The sequence below is a fragment of the Marmota monax genome, unplaced genomic scaffold (assembly GCF_021218885.2).
Source record: "Marmota monax isolate L192 unplaced genomic scaffold, Marmota_monax_Labrador192_F-V1.1 WCK01_AAM20220418_F8-fsc00026, whole genome shotgun sequence".
Lineage (NCBI taxonomy): Eukaryota > Metazoa > Chordata > Mammalia > Rodentia > Sciuridae > Marmota > Marmota monax.
Window position 1 is genome coordinate 2,445,741 of NW_026693108.1, and position 14,627 is coordinate 2,460,367.

At 44.4% G+C, this 14,627-nt stretch overlaps 1 long non-coding RNA gene across 1 annotated transcript; it reads right to left on the reverse strand.

The window, feature by feature from the left end:
• Nucleotides 1–6,585: 6,585 nt before the first annotated feature.
• LOC124099703 (uncharacterized) lies at nucleotides 6,586–8,182 on the reverse strand. The gene is made up of 3 exons (XR_006854053.2): nucleotides 8,096–8,182; nucleotides 7,295–7,412; nucleotides 6,586–6,709 (listed from the first exon to the last, which is right to left on the reverse strand). It is a non-coding gene; the product is annotated as an uncharacterized LOC124099703 (long non-coding RNA).
• Between the last annotated feature and the right edge of the window lie 6,445 nt (nucleotides 8,183–14,627).

The following is a 14,627-nucleotide window of genomic DNA, read 5'->3' on the forward strand; positions in this document are numbered from 1 at the left end:
GTATCAGCAGCTTGATTGTTTTTATTGATGAGTAGGATTCCATGGTGTGTATGTACCACATTCATTTAACCATTCACTCGTTGAAGGATAGCTGGGTCATTTCAAGTTTTGGTCTATTACCAATGAAGCTTAGATAAGAATTCTTGATGAGTTATTTTGTGAACATATCTTTAGTTCTGTTGGATAAATGCAGAGTTTCAGACTGGCCAGGGCCCAGAATTTATCTCCAAAGCCTGAGAGATCATTGCCCTGTCCCAATAAAGCACATACTATGAATTTTCCATTCCTGGTCCCCTGGGATAAATTCTTTCATTTGGCAGTTGCTTCCCAGGCACTTACTCTTGGCTGGGCACTGATGAATGGGAGGGCTTTGCATTGAATTTGTATCTTAGAAGCAAAGAAGAAAGACCCATTTTAACATTGCCTGGCTCATGCCCTCCACACTAAACCCCACCAACTCCAACTCTTTCCTTGTAAACTCCTGTTGAACCTTAAAGATACTTCTAGGAAGCCATTTCCTGCCTTCTCTGCCCTGGGAGCACTTATCCCCCCTATTGCAGCACCTGCTTAGGGCCTCATCTTCTCCGCCAGACCTTAGAGGTCTATGCTGTTGGGACAAGACCAGCTTTACTCTCTGCATAGTGTCTGACCCAAAGAAAAAACATAGTAGATGCTATTGACAGGGGGGAGAGATAGACAGAAGTACAGACAGATGGATAGATGGTGGGGGCAGACAGATGAATAGACAAATGAACAGATAGATGGATGGATAAGTGGATGGCTAAATGAATGAATGTATGATGTGAATGATAGAATTTGGAGTGTTATAACATGTTGGCATCAGGCTGGGACTTGGGATGACTGCTGGAGGCCCATGGTTCTTGAGATCTACCCAGCCCAGTCTGGGCAGGCAGGAATGGAGGTTTGGAGAAGCAGGTCAGCCCAGATGGCAAGGGCTGATGTTCCAGGTGAAGAACTGAGAGTTTTGAACAGTAACAATAAAACTTATCTTGTGCCCGGTGTGGTGGCCCATGCCTGTAATCCCAGAAACTCAGGAAGCTGAGGCAGGAGGATTGCAAGTTCAAAGCCAGCCTCAGCAACTTAAGGTGGCCCTAAGCAACTTAAGGAGACCCTGTCTCTAAAATAAAGAGCTGGGGATGTGGTCAGTGGTTAGGTATCCCTGAGTTCAATCCCAAGTACCAAAAAACAAACAAACAAAAACCTAACTTGGTTGCAAAGAATTGATATAAGTGAAGAAACTTGGGGTAGGAGGGGCAGCCCACAAGGAATCACAGCAAAATATGATTTTTAAAAGCAATTGATAGGTTTTTTATCTTTAGGGATGTTGTCAGTTATTGGGATTGTCAGAAACATAGTATGCAGGCAAGTCAAAGTGGCTGGGCTGCTTTCTGACTGTGTTGACAGTTTCTCTCTAAAGCAGTAACTTTTTAGTAATGTTTCATCTAGAACTCCCTTCTCCAAAGTCCTTTGGTCTCCATAAGGGGCTGTCATGCCAGTGAATCATGTGGAATTACTAAGGTGATCTTCAAAAGCTTTAGTGTATTTGCTAAGAATTTTCTTTTTTACTCTGTCTTTTTCAGAGTGACAAGATCTAACTTAAGTTTACCATAGTGACTTAATGAGGTGAAGGACCAGCATCTAACTGCAAGAATTTGCAAACCCCAATACAAGGCATGCTGAGGGCAGGTGGAGATAGAGCACAGTGACCTTCTTTAGCCCCTCAGAGCTCCCTTGTCATATAGTAAAACACACACACACACACACACACATACACAGGCACACCTGGTACCTTTAATGAATGAAAACAATATAATCGCACATATTCCAGATTCTTGAATTATGTTTTCAGGTGCAATGAAAAGTTTTAAAAGCATTATGGATGCCAAATGATTTCCGAGATGGCTACAGAATCTCAGAAATCTCAGGTGGGAACAGGTTGTTGATTTTCTCTGCAACAGTAACTAGAAACTGGGTCATGTTCACAATCACAGTGCTGCTCAGGAAATGCTTGAGAATCCTTGTCCCTGTTTGAACAGGCAAGAAGTGAGTCTGTGGGGGAGAAGAGTGGAGGTGGATTGTTTTGGGAAAAGCAGGTTGCCTTCCTAACTCCAGAAGCCAAGTGGTGATACACTTCTGCCAAGTGAACCCAGTTGCCTAAGTGTTCTTAAAATAGGCTGAAAGGCAAGGTCACAAAGTACAGGGTGTAAATATTTAAACAACTCACTCACAGAAGCCACACCAAGAGATGGAATTTGGACATGACCTTCAGGTCAGTTCCCATCAATTCCAAAGCTCTCAGCCCCCAGGAAATAGGGCTCAGCTGCTGCCCCTAGTGGAGCTTGTGGGTGAGGTCTCAGAGGCTGCTCCTCCTGCAGGAACTTTTTGTTTTTATTTCAAGTTGCCTGTCCCTAGAACTTTCTCAGGCAAACTGGGGAAAATGGTTGGCTCAAGGTTTGAAGTTGTTCGCCCCCGAGGAAGAGAAATTGTTAGAGGAAGGAGGCACCCCAGTAAGACCAAGAACAGTTAGGACATATGTTGATACAATACAAAAATGTAGCCCATGGCTTTTTAAAGACGAGTTATTAAGTATATCAATGGGACCATCATGGTATCCTGTAGAAGGATTTTTCTTCAACAAGAAAGAGATTATTAGTTCTGTTTACTACATTTGTCTAAGATCTTGGTTTTTACAGACATCTGATTAATTTACAAAGCTAAAGTGTTAAAATATCAACCACTAAATATAAAATCAAGTACTCTTTACTTATTAAGTTACATATGGTAATATATTTAAACATTATGTGTGTTTTCATAAATTGGTAAATGGAAAAAGGTTTAATATTGCTTTGTGTCTGTGTCTTTGCTGAAACAAGGTTACTAAGAGTTAAGATTCTATCAGGTGTAATTTATATACAAAGAGTATAAGAAGTTTCAGTTGGGTTTCAATTACAGTATTATAGTACCATAAAAAAACATGAAAATATTTCATCTTATTAAAGTGGAGTAATTTGTCTAAATCAGAAATTTTATAAGAGTTGTTTCATAATGTGAATTTATAAAAAGGGTTAACAGCTAAAAAAGAGATATAAAAAGATTCAAGATGTGGAAATATGTTTTAATATGAATGCTGAAGAAAAATGAAATGTTTTTAGATGAGATAATCTTTGTGTGATAAAGTAAAAAGTTGTAAAATGTCTAAGTAAGTTGCAAAAGGCTTTAAAAGGTTAAATTATAAATTTATAAAAAGGGTTAATGGCTAAAAAAGAGATATAAAAGATTCAAGATGTGGAAATATATTTTAATATGGAAGGTTGAAGAAAAGAAATGTTTCTAGATGAGATAATCTTTGTGTGGTAAAGTAAAAAGTTGTAAAATGTCTAAGTAAGTTGCAAAAGGCTTTAAAAGGTTAAATTGAAGGTGGTTAAGATGCCTTCATGATGGAGGAAAGATTGCATCATTGGAAGCCTAGTTAATCTTAAAAACATTACTTAAAAAAACCCATGAAAATGGAAAGATAATAGGATAAAAGCAATTTGGATAAAAAAGATTAAAAATTTAAAGTGGAAAACTTTAAAGATAAAAGTACAGAAAGGTTAAAAAAAAAGATAGAGAAGATGTAGGAAGATAGAAAAGATGTAGGAAGACAAGAATTTTAAACCCACAAAATAGGAAGCAAAAAAAAAAAAGAAAACTAGGAGGAAAAAAAGCAACTAAGGGTGAATGTACAAACCTTAGAAGAAAACTAAAAGATAGAAACAAGATAAAAAATGGTTAAAAATGTCAAATAAAGGTATTTCAGATAAGAAATGCAAAAAGCTAAGACAACTATTAGATACAGACATTCAAGATAGAAAAAGGTAGAAGAGAGAAGTTTAAAGTCAAATATTGGATAAAATAGAAGAACAAGGAGATTATTAGTAATTTTTTCAAAAAGCCCATCAACTTTAATTTCTGTTGGTGCAGAAATTAGAAGTCTCAGATGAGGGTGTTAAAATTTATAGACAAGAGCCAATTTAGAAAACGTTAAACTAAAAGAAAATTGGTTTAAAACCACATCAAAAAATTAAAAGGACTAAAGTAATTCTAAAAACTAAGGCAAAATGCTTTTGGAAGACTTGAATTTAAAAGGATCTTTAAATTTCCAAAGGATGCATATAGGATATTTTGGAACATCATCCCTAAAGAAAAATCAGTTAATGTTTTACTTAACAGGAATCCCATACAATCCGCAAGGATAAGGCATAGTTAAAAGAGCTCATCAAACTATTAAAATGTACTTATTAAAACAAAAAGAGGGAATTGGAAAGGGGTATATATCCCCCAAAGATAAACTTAAAATAACCCTTTTTACTCTAAACTTTTTAAATTTTGGATTCATCAGGGCTTAGTGCTGCGGAAAGGCATATATGTCCAAAAAATGTACATAAGCCTAAGGTACTTTGGAAAGATATTCTAACAGGACAATGGAAAGGTCCTGACCCAGTGATTGTCTGGAGTCAGGGTTCTGTTTGTGTGTTTCCACAGGGAGAACAGCAGCTGATTTGGATTCCAGAGAGACTAACCAAAGCGATTTCTACAGACCAAAAAGAAGATGATTTGACTCAAATCCATAACAGCTGATATCCAGAGCTCCAGCTTGGCTATTCTTACATCTGCGACAGTGATTAACCAGGATGCTTTTTTCAATATCTATTTTATTATTGCCTTTTCCCACATCATAAAGTTCTATTTTATTTTTTGAGCTCATACAGACCTAGATTAATGTTTTTCTGATCAGTTTTATTTTTTGACTGTGGAGTTTTTAAACATTGCAATGGAGATTTCACCTGTGTAAAGCTACAAGGCTTTGGTGGTGGCTCGGTTATTTTGTGCCCAGCCAGACTGCGGCAGTGCAGTGGCACGTGTCTGTAATCCCAGTGACTCAAGGGCCTGAGGCAGAAGGATCGCAAGTTAAAAGCCAGACTTGGCCAGAATGAGACCCTGTCTTAAAATAAAAAAATAGTAAGGACTGAGGATATAGTTTACTGGTAAAGCACCCCTAGGTTCAATCCTCAGTATCAGGAAAAAAAAAAAAGACTTGTGTTCTTTCTACCATGAATTCAATGACATCTCTGAAGTCTAGGTTTGCAATTCACCTGGAATCTGTATTTGTGTATGTGTGAACTGGAGATCAGTATCTTCCTATGTGGATAATCAATTGTCCAAGCTCCCTTGCTGGACAGACCACCTTTCCCCAATGGCTTGCAAGGAGGCCTCTCAGACAGGGCTTTACCTAAGTGAGGTCTGTGCAGGGCTCTGTGCTTGCCCTGACTTGTCTGCTTTTCACCTGGGTGATGGCGGCACTGCTTTCACACTGTACCCTGATACCTGCTTTTGGTAGGGTCAGGCAAGAGAGCTCAGTGCCTTCTTAATTCTAGAGCATTTCCATCCCTCCAAAAAGAAGCCCTGTGCCCATCAGCCACAACTCCCTATTCCACCACCGCTCTTCTCCCAGCCCCTGACAACCATAAAAAGGCCAGGATGCCCTTTGACTCAGGGGTAGAGCCCGAGTTCAATTCTCAGTACCAAAAAAAAAAAGAAAGAAAAGAAAAAAAAAAAAGCAATGTGCCTGACCATGCTTGTAGTGCTTGTCAGAGTGCAGGCCCGTAGATCACAGAACGGCCCCATGCAGACAGCAGCACCCAGTGAGGCAGGCTCAGGAGCTCCCACAGACTCATGCATGCAGAAACTTGGAAAGTTTGGGGAAAATACTTCCAACATGCTCAAATATGCTATCAATCACTGGTTATTTCTGGATAAAACCATTTAACGTCATTTTAATTTTTGCTTTGTAGTGTTCTAAATAATGTCTGACTTCATGGCGGCCATACCTCCATGTGAGGACTCGGGGACCTGGATGGCAGGGAGCCTGGGCCCCAGCAGAGGGCAGGGTCAGCAGCCATGAGGGCAAACTCCATGTGTCCTGGGCCTGTGCTGCTTTTCTGGGGCTGCATAACAGAGTACAAAAGCCGAGTCAATGCAAACAGCAGAACTTCTTCTCCCACCGTCTGGGGGTGACAGGTCTGAAGTCAGCGCGTCGGCAGGCCATGCCCCTTGGGAATCTTCCCAGGGACATCCTGGCCTGCTTTGGCCAGCTTCCGCCAGCTTCCAGCACTGCAGCGCTCTGTGCTGCCCCTCCGTGCCAACCTCTGCCTCTGTCACAGGCCTTCTCTCTGGGTCAGTGTCCAAATTTGCCCTTTTCACACCAATCATATTGGATGTAGAGCCACCTTCCTCCAGAATGGCCTCATCTTAATAACTAATCACACAAATAAGGTGACATTCTGAGGTACTGGGGCTATGACTTCATCGTCTCTTTTGGGGAACAAAAATTAGCCCCCTGCAGGCAGCCAAACTGCATGTCAGGTTCCTTGCTGTGGGTGAGGCAGAGATGGAGTCACTCCACTGTTCTGAGCTCCCAGCGTCTTACCGGGCAGGTCCACACAGCAGGCTGGGTCATCGTGAATTCCAGCCCAGCAGTGGCTGTAACTCCGTCCAGGTCCCTGAGTGAGTTCCTCCAAACATCCATGTTTGGTGGGCGGTGATCCGAGTCCCATGGGTCCCCAAAGGAATCACCTCCAGTAAGTGCAGGATCTCCACTGGCTTCCAGGGAACAGCAAACTGAGGGAGCTCACCCTGTGGCAGATGGCTGGCATGGCAGGGGGGGGGATGGTCACTTCTTCTCCACACTCAGGTCCCTGGCAAGATGCTTGTTGAGACCCCCAGAAGGATCCTGGGACCCTGGGACCAGGATCCCTGCTTTTAACTCTGGATTCAGGAAGCACCTACTCCCACCACCAGTAGGGGGCACAAGAGGCTGGCATGGAAGTCCCTGGATGACAGTATTCATTTGGGTTTAAAAAAAAAAAGTCAAAATCTTAACTGGGCTGGGGATCTAGCTCAGTTAGTAGAGTGCTTGCCTCACATGCACAAGGCCCTGGGTTCAATCCCCATCAACTCTCTCACACACGCACACACACACACACACAAATCTTAGTAGCTCTCAGTCATCGCTGCACATCGAAATCATGGCAGGTGTGTGTGTGTGTGTGTTGCTTTAAAAAAATTCATTGCCTGTCAAAAGATTTGGAATCACCTTCTTCAAAGAAGCTATCAAATAGCAAAGAAGCACACAAAGAGGGCTCAGCTTCTTGAGTTAGTGGGGCGTTAGAACCGCTATCATAAAAAGACATGCAGGCCAAATGTTGGCCAGGAGTAGAGCTGCGAAACTCACCTGCTGCTCACCTCAGGGTAAAGGCAGATTCGTCACTCAGCTCTACTCTTAGAAGCCAAAGAAGGGAGACAGCCCAGCTTCCGGTGGGTGAGTGGACAAGCAAAAAGGTGGCGCATCCCTACAATAGACCCGACTGATTTGCCCGAATCTCACAAGGTGTGTTCCAGAAGAACTAGCAACGAGTGATGCTCACGTCTAGGAAATCTATGGGCAAGTGTCAAAGTGCACTGGAAGTGCTCCGGGGCCAGGTTTCTCACCCTCAGGCCTGCTGCCCACAGTGGACATCTGGCACAGTCTGCAGACATTCATTGGTCGTCATAACTGGGAAGGGGTCATTCCTTAGACCTAGCAGGTAGGACCGGGTGCTGCTGCATAGCCAAAGGACTGAGGTTTGTCTGGTCAGAAATGGCAGCAGGCCCACCCTGGAGTCGCGGCTCTGGCCATGGGCAGCTGGTTCTCTAGAGTTGGTCACGGTGGGGGTGTGGCTCGGTCTTCCCAATGGCCAGCTCCTCTCCTTTCTCCTCTCCCTTTGCCCTCTATTTACATCCAGTCCACATGCACTTCTGCTGCCCCCCTCCATGTCCCCACACCTGCCCCAGCCATCTCAACAAGGCAGGCAGAGCCATCCTGTTGAAAGTAGCCCATGCCTCTCCTCTGCTCAATCCTCTGGCCTCTTTCCACTTCTGCCAGATTAAAAGCCAAAGCCCTAAATTGTCTTCTCCCCCACCCCCCACCCCTTCCTCCTGAGCCGGTGTCAACCCAACCCAGCAGCTCCCTGCCAGGTGCCCCAGGCACTCTCACCTGGCTGGGGCCAATACAGCCCAGCAGCCTTCTGCCTCAGGGTCTCTGCACTGGCTCCCAGGTACATTCTTTCACACCACACTCAACTCCTTATCTCATTCTAACTCACTGGGATTCTTTGTCCACATCCTGTTTAAAGTTTAACCCCTGCATCTGCCTCAGCCTGTATTCCTGCCTCCCCAGCTCCAGTTTCCTTCAGCTAACATCTGCCCCCCCCCCCCAGGAGGCTGAATGTGTGCCTGTTTACAGGGTGGGCCGTCTTTTTCCCAGCGAGGGTGCTTGTCAGGTTTGCTCATTGTTCTTCCCTGGCTCAGTATCTAGCGTCTAGCGGGTACTTCAGTTCAGCTGAATGAATACTTAACAGATGCTTGGTTCTCCTTATTTTTTTTTTAGGAAAGGAGGAAAACTGTGTAAAAGAGCTGTTCTATGACTAAGTACCTGGAATGGTCCTGAATCGCTCAGTTTGCATTTCTTTCTTTTTTTAAAATTTTTTGTTGTTGTTGTTGTAGATGGACATAATGCCTTTCAAAATTTTATTTATTTATGTGGTACTGAGAATTGAACCCAGTGCCCCACAAAGGCAAGGCAAGTGCTCTACCATTGAGCCACAACCCCAGCTCCTGCATTTCTTTAAAAAAAGGAACTACCTAATTTTCTTGGCCCTAAGGCACATTTTATCTATAAAATTGGTAAAAGAACACACTGTTAGTCCAGTGGTCTAAATGCAGGTAGAGTAAACATCTAACTTGGCATGTAAGTTAGCTCGTTTAAACAGACTCTAAGTCCTGCACCTACCTCCTCAACCCTGCTTCTTGAATATGAATAAGGAGATTGACAGTCTTTAAGGCATTTCTATAAAGAGTGGCAGAAACTTGATATGGAGACATTCTCCTAGTTAAATTTAGGTTTCCATGGTCCTGAAAAATTCCTCTAAAAGTTTCAACACACTTGCAGAATGAATTCCCCATTCCAAACTCAAGACTTGTCCTGGGAACAGTCTCCCACTCCCCAAACCCTGCTCTGAAAGCAGCAGTGTTTAAGTAGATATGAGTCAGTTAAACAGCACACTTATTAAAATATGTATTGACTGAACATCCACCACCTTCCAGGGTTGGGCAGTAGGGAGGAAAACACGAGGACCCTGCCTCCCTGGGGCTGCTGGCAGGTGAGTGTGAGGGGAAAGCACAAGGCACTGGCGAGTGTAGAATGTGCAGAGTGAGCTCCTGTGAGGGGCTTTCCTAAAAGACCAAGAGGGAGGAGAACGAGTCTGTTAGGCATCTTCAGGGGCTGGTCTGTGGAAGAGGCCAATGGGAGGTAAGCCTCAGATGAAGGAACACGGAGAGGTGCACCTAGCTGGACCACTCAGGAGTCCTGGGACACCTGCATGGGTGAGGGAAGGGAGAGCTTTCCAGGTGAGATGACTCCATTTGTAAGAAGTGGAGGGTGGTTGATTGCCATGCACGTGTGGGACGGGCACTTCGGGGCCCACCAGAAGATGGATTTATTCACTCTTCTGTGACTCAGGGGTTTCTGGAGTGCCTATTAGGTGCCACATACTGTTCACCAGGCACAGTGGGGAGCAAAACAGAAAGTCCCTTCCTCATGGAGCCAACATTCTAGAGAGGACGTCAGAGCAGTTCAATATGTAAACAAAGGTATAGTTTTAGATAGTGGCAAAACAGAGATGGGGGAGGTAAAGGGGCGGGGGAGTTACTGTAGGAAGGGTAGTGAGTGGATATGTGGGAAGGGCAGAGAATGATGGGCAGAGTTTGCACTGATGGAGGTAGGGAATAGGAAGCCACAGCAGGTCTCTGAGCCGAGAAAGCAGGAGTTTGAGAGGTCAGTCTGACAACCAATGGGTGCTGAGACTGGAGTTAAAGAGGCTGCCCAGAGGTAGGTTCTAATTCTCTAGGCATGAGGAGGTTACAGACAAGTGGTGGCTGGGGAGCACAGAGAGGAAAGGAGAGAGAAAACAGGAAAGGTTTGTTCAGAAGGGAAATTCACCATGTGCAGGGACTAACTGGACAAGGATAGGAAGAGGGTGGAAGGATGAGTGACTTCACACCCAGAGGGAAGGCAGTGAGTGGTGTGCTTGGTTTTGCCATCCTGGGCTCGCTACACTGGTCACCTGGGCAGAAGGGTTTGGGAGGTGGATGCAGAAATGGACAGAGCTCAGGAGAGAGAAGCAGAGGAGAGACAAGGTTTGGAGCATCATCCTCCAAGAAGAAATAAATTTCCTTAAGGTAAAAGGGTAGAGATAAATGTAAAAGTTCCAGGTGAGCTTTGAACATCTGCTGGATAAATGGAGAGGTATACCATGTTCATGAATGGGAAAGCATTATATTAGAAAGATATCAAGGCCCCCAACTTACCTCCATGTTCCATTAATGTGTTTCACATAAGGAAATAAACTGATTCTAAAATTCATATGAAAAAGTTCAGGGCTATACAGGCAACTCTGTCAAAGAAAAAGGCAGGAGAACCTAGCCTACTTGTTCCAAGGTTTATTATGTACCTATAATTAAGACAGTGTAGTGTTGTCCCAGGTCAGAGAGTCCAGAAGTGGACCTGTGTGTAAGGAGAACTTTAGCAGGTGGTAGAAGCAAGATTACAAATCAGGGGCTGGGATTGTGGCTCAGTGGTAGAGCGCTTGCCTAGCATGTGTAAGGCACTAAGTTCGATTTTCAGCACAACATATAAAAAAAAATAAAATTAAGTCCATTTTATATTATATATATATATATATATATATATAAATATATAAAATTACAAATCAGTGAGAAGGAATGGGATGTTTCATAAATGGTTTTGGGACAATTAGTTTTTAACTTCTTCCATAACATAAAGATAAACTTTATTTTAAAAACTCACTTCATATCCAAAGTAACTTAAAGTTGGGTTAAAGCCTTATAGGTGAACTTTAAAACTGTGGCAAACTAAAGATGGTTGCAGTTCCTTACTATTCCTCCCCTGCAGAGATGAAGTGTAATTTCCCTACCCTTGAGGGGTGGGCCCTATGTTGTCTTTTTTTTTACTGACATATAATGATTGTACATATTTCTAGGGTAATGTGTGATAACACAATGCATGTCAACAACGTGTAATTTTCAAATCAGGGTACTCATCATTTCCATCCCCACACTTATCATTTCTTTGATTAGTAACCTCCAAACTCCACTCTTCTAGTTATTTAAAAAATAACTAGTCCTCCTGACCCATTTGGAAAAGTCATGCTGCAAGCTCTCCGCCGCAGGCTATCAGAGACGGTCTGGTCTTTCCCTCTTCATCTCTAGGAACATGCTGTGGAGCCCTGATCCTCCAAGGGAATAGTCCAGCTGCTCTTCTGGAGAAAGAGGCCATGTGGAGAGCCTTGGAACTCAGGTGCCACATGAAGATGACCACACAGGGGAGTGCTGAAACACCAAGTATGTTCAGGAAGAGTCCATTTTTGATGTTTCAGCTCCTGGAGCCCCCAGAGAAGTCGGTCCCATATACTGTGTGATTGCCGCTGCATGACAGGCCCCACAGGACCAGCACAACTACTCAGCCAAACCCAGTTGCCCACAGAACCACAGAGGTATCAAAACTTTTGTTTGAAGAGACTCCATTTTGGGGGGTTTGTTATGCAGTAAAGGGTAACTGAGATCATCAAATGTTTACAATACTGTTGTGTTGAGATGTGACCCCCCAACAAAAACATGCAGCAGTCCTAAACCCCCACTGCCATGTGTTTCTCCTCAAGTCATATGTGGGACTTGAACCCTAAGGTGATGGCATTGGGAAGTGGGGCATTTGGGAGAGATTAAGTCACAAGGCTCCATGGGCATGATTGGATCAGGGCCTCACAAAGGCAGGGTGATTCCTTAATGCCTTTCCACCTCTCTTTGGCCACTGGATGGTGCTTCTGAGGAATAGGCCTTTGCCATGCACCAAACCTGCTGCTGCCTTGGTCTTAGACCATCAGCCTCCAGAACTGTGAGCAATCAATTTTTTTTTTTTTTTTTTGGGTACCGGGAATTGAACTCAGGGGTACTTGGCCCCTGAGTCACGTCCCTAGCCCTATTTTGTATTTTATTAGAACAGGGTCTCACTGAGTTGCTTAGCTTCTTGCTAATTGCTGAGGCTGGTTTTGAACTTGCTATCCTCCTGCCTCTGCCTCCAAAGACGCTGGGATTATAGGCATGCGTCACTGTGCCTGGCCGGCAAGCAATTTAAAAAATTTTTTTTTTTTAGTTGTAGAGGACACAATATATTTTTATGTATTTATTTTTAAATTTTTATTGTGGTTTCTTTGTTGATTCATAAGATTTTTTAACATTTATTTTATTTATTTGTTTTTATGTAATACTGAGGATCGAACGCAGTGCCTCGCGTGTGCTAGGTGAGCCTTCTACCGCTGAGCCTTAGCTCCAGCCCCTGTATTTATTTATTTTTTATGTGGTGCTGAGGATTGAGCCCAGTGCCTCACACGTGTAAGGCAAATGCTTTACCACTGAATTACAGCCCCATCCCTCAATCAATTTTTATTATTTATGAACTACCCAGTCTTCAAGATTTTGTTATAGCAACACGAATAGACTGACACCCAGTATCTCAGAATATAACATTATTGGAAACACAGCCATTTCAGATGTCATTAATTGAGATGAGGTCATCCTGCAGTAGGACATGCCCTTATTCAAATATGGCAGGACTGGGGCTACAGCTCAATTGGTAGAGTGCTTGGTTTCCATGCACAAGATCCTTGGTTCAATCCCCAGCACCAAAAGGAAAAAAAGAAAGAAGTCAAATTTCGCTAGTGTCCTTATAGAGGAGAAAAATTTGGACACAGAGAAAAGAAACAGGAAGGAAATGGTACTCCTGTGTGTGTGGAGGGGTGGGTGGGGATGGTGGTTACAGAGATTGCATCCAGAAGCCAAGGAACACCTGGGGCCACCAGATGCTGGGAGAGGCAGGAAGGACCCTGTGCTGGGATCTTAGGAAGAGCAAGGTCCGCTGATAGCTTGACAGACAGCTAGCCTCAGAGCAGTGAGTTGTGTAGGACACCCGTGAGTTTTATGGTCCCTCAGCTGTGACAGGGAACAGACCGACGTGAGCGGTGGAAATGAGGTTAAGGGAAAACCAAAAACTGGGCCCACTGGGCTGCCCCCACATGTTTTTACCTGCAGCTCTGCCTGGTTTAAGTCCAGAGGATACGTTGCATTCCTCAGCAAACTACCCTTATCTGCTTGAGAAGTGTAGGCCCGAAACGCCATAACAGGAACTCAAGTTACCCTGAAGGGGTGAGGGGGTTGAACCCTTCACAGACCAGGTCCCAGAACGCAGGGAGACAAGGATATTCCCCCTAACCATAAGCTCTGTAAGAACAGGTTCCAATTACAACTGGTCAGCATGGGCCAAAGTGACCTCAAGTGGTCATTGCAGTGGGCACTTTGAAAGCCTGATATCATTCTGTGGTCTGTCAAAAATCAAGAGGTGGACCCAGGCAGGAACCCCAATTAAGCTGGAGGGGAGGAGAGGACCCCTTCTCTCCTTGAGAGTGTTCTTTTCCCTGCTTTCCCATCCCTTCTAAAAACTCACATCCGTTACTCTGAGTGACATGTCTAAAACCTTTCTGACTTACTTGCAAGAACTGCGGCTTAAAGAGGGGGTCTTGGCACTGCCTCAGCTTTGCCGTAGGCCTCTGCCCTGTGACAGCTGTGTGCGTATGTGGAAAGTCAGCTTTGAAATGGACCTGAAGGCTTGTATCTGGATCATGAGGTGGTGCCTTTGAGGAAGGAGGCCCGCTGTGTCAGTTTGGCGTGGGACACAGCTTTACCACTCTCTGCACTTTAGATAATTTTCCAAAACAAGGAACAGAACTTCAAGTGAGAAGATAAGAGGATCGAGCTACATGAGGACAGGGAGAGATGTGGACTCTGGTGACAGAATGACAGCAAGGAAGGCAGGGTGTGTGGGTCGATGGCATCACTGGGTTCGGAAACCAGTGAGTCACTAGTGGCCTTTGGTGGCAGCTTCCTTAGAGAGCTAGGCACAGAGGGAGGGCAAGGAGTGCAGGAGAAGGTGGTTGCTGGAAACATCAGGCCCTGGAAGGAAGGCGGCAGAGAGGAAAGATGTAGCTGGGGGAGCAGCAGCAGCAAACGCAAGACACCGCCCCAGCCCTGCCGTTGAAAGAATTTTCTGAAAGAAAAAAGATGAACAGGGAATTTCCGACTGGACTTCTTTCAGTGTCTCAGGGGCAGAGGCCCTGTGTAAAGAGAAATCAGTTCTGAACAAGCTCTGCAGACAGCTGTGGCTTGTGGGGCCCAGGCAAGCCTGCTGTGCTTCCTGCTGTATAACTCCCACTACTCCTGGACTCAGTTGTGCGGCTCCTCCAACCGGAGCTGGTAGGATTGGCAGTGGAAGAAACAGCCAGGCCCCCTTCTTCCTATCTGCTTCCCTCTGGGAGACTTAAACTGTTCCAGCGATTTCCTTCCCCAGCTGCGGCCTGGCTCTGCTTGGCTGAGAAAGTTCACCTGCATTTGAATACCGG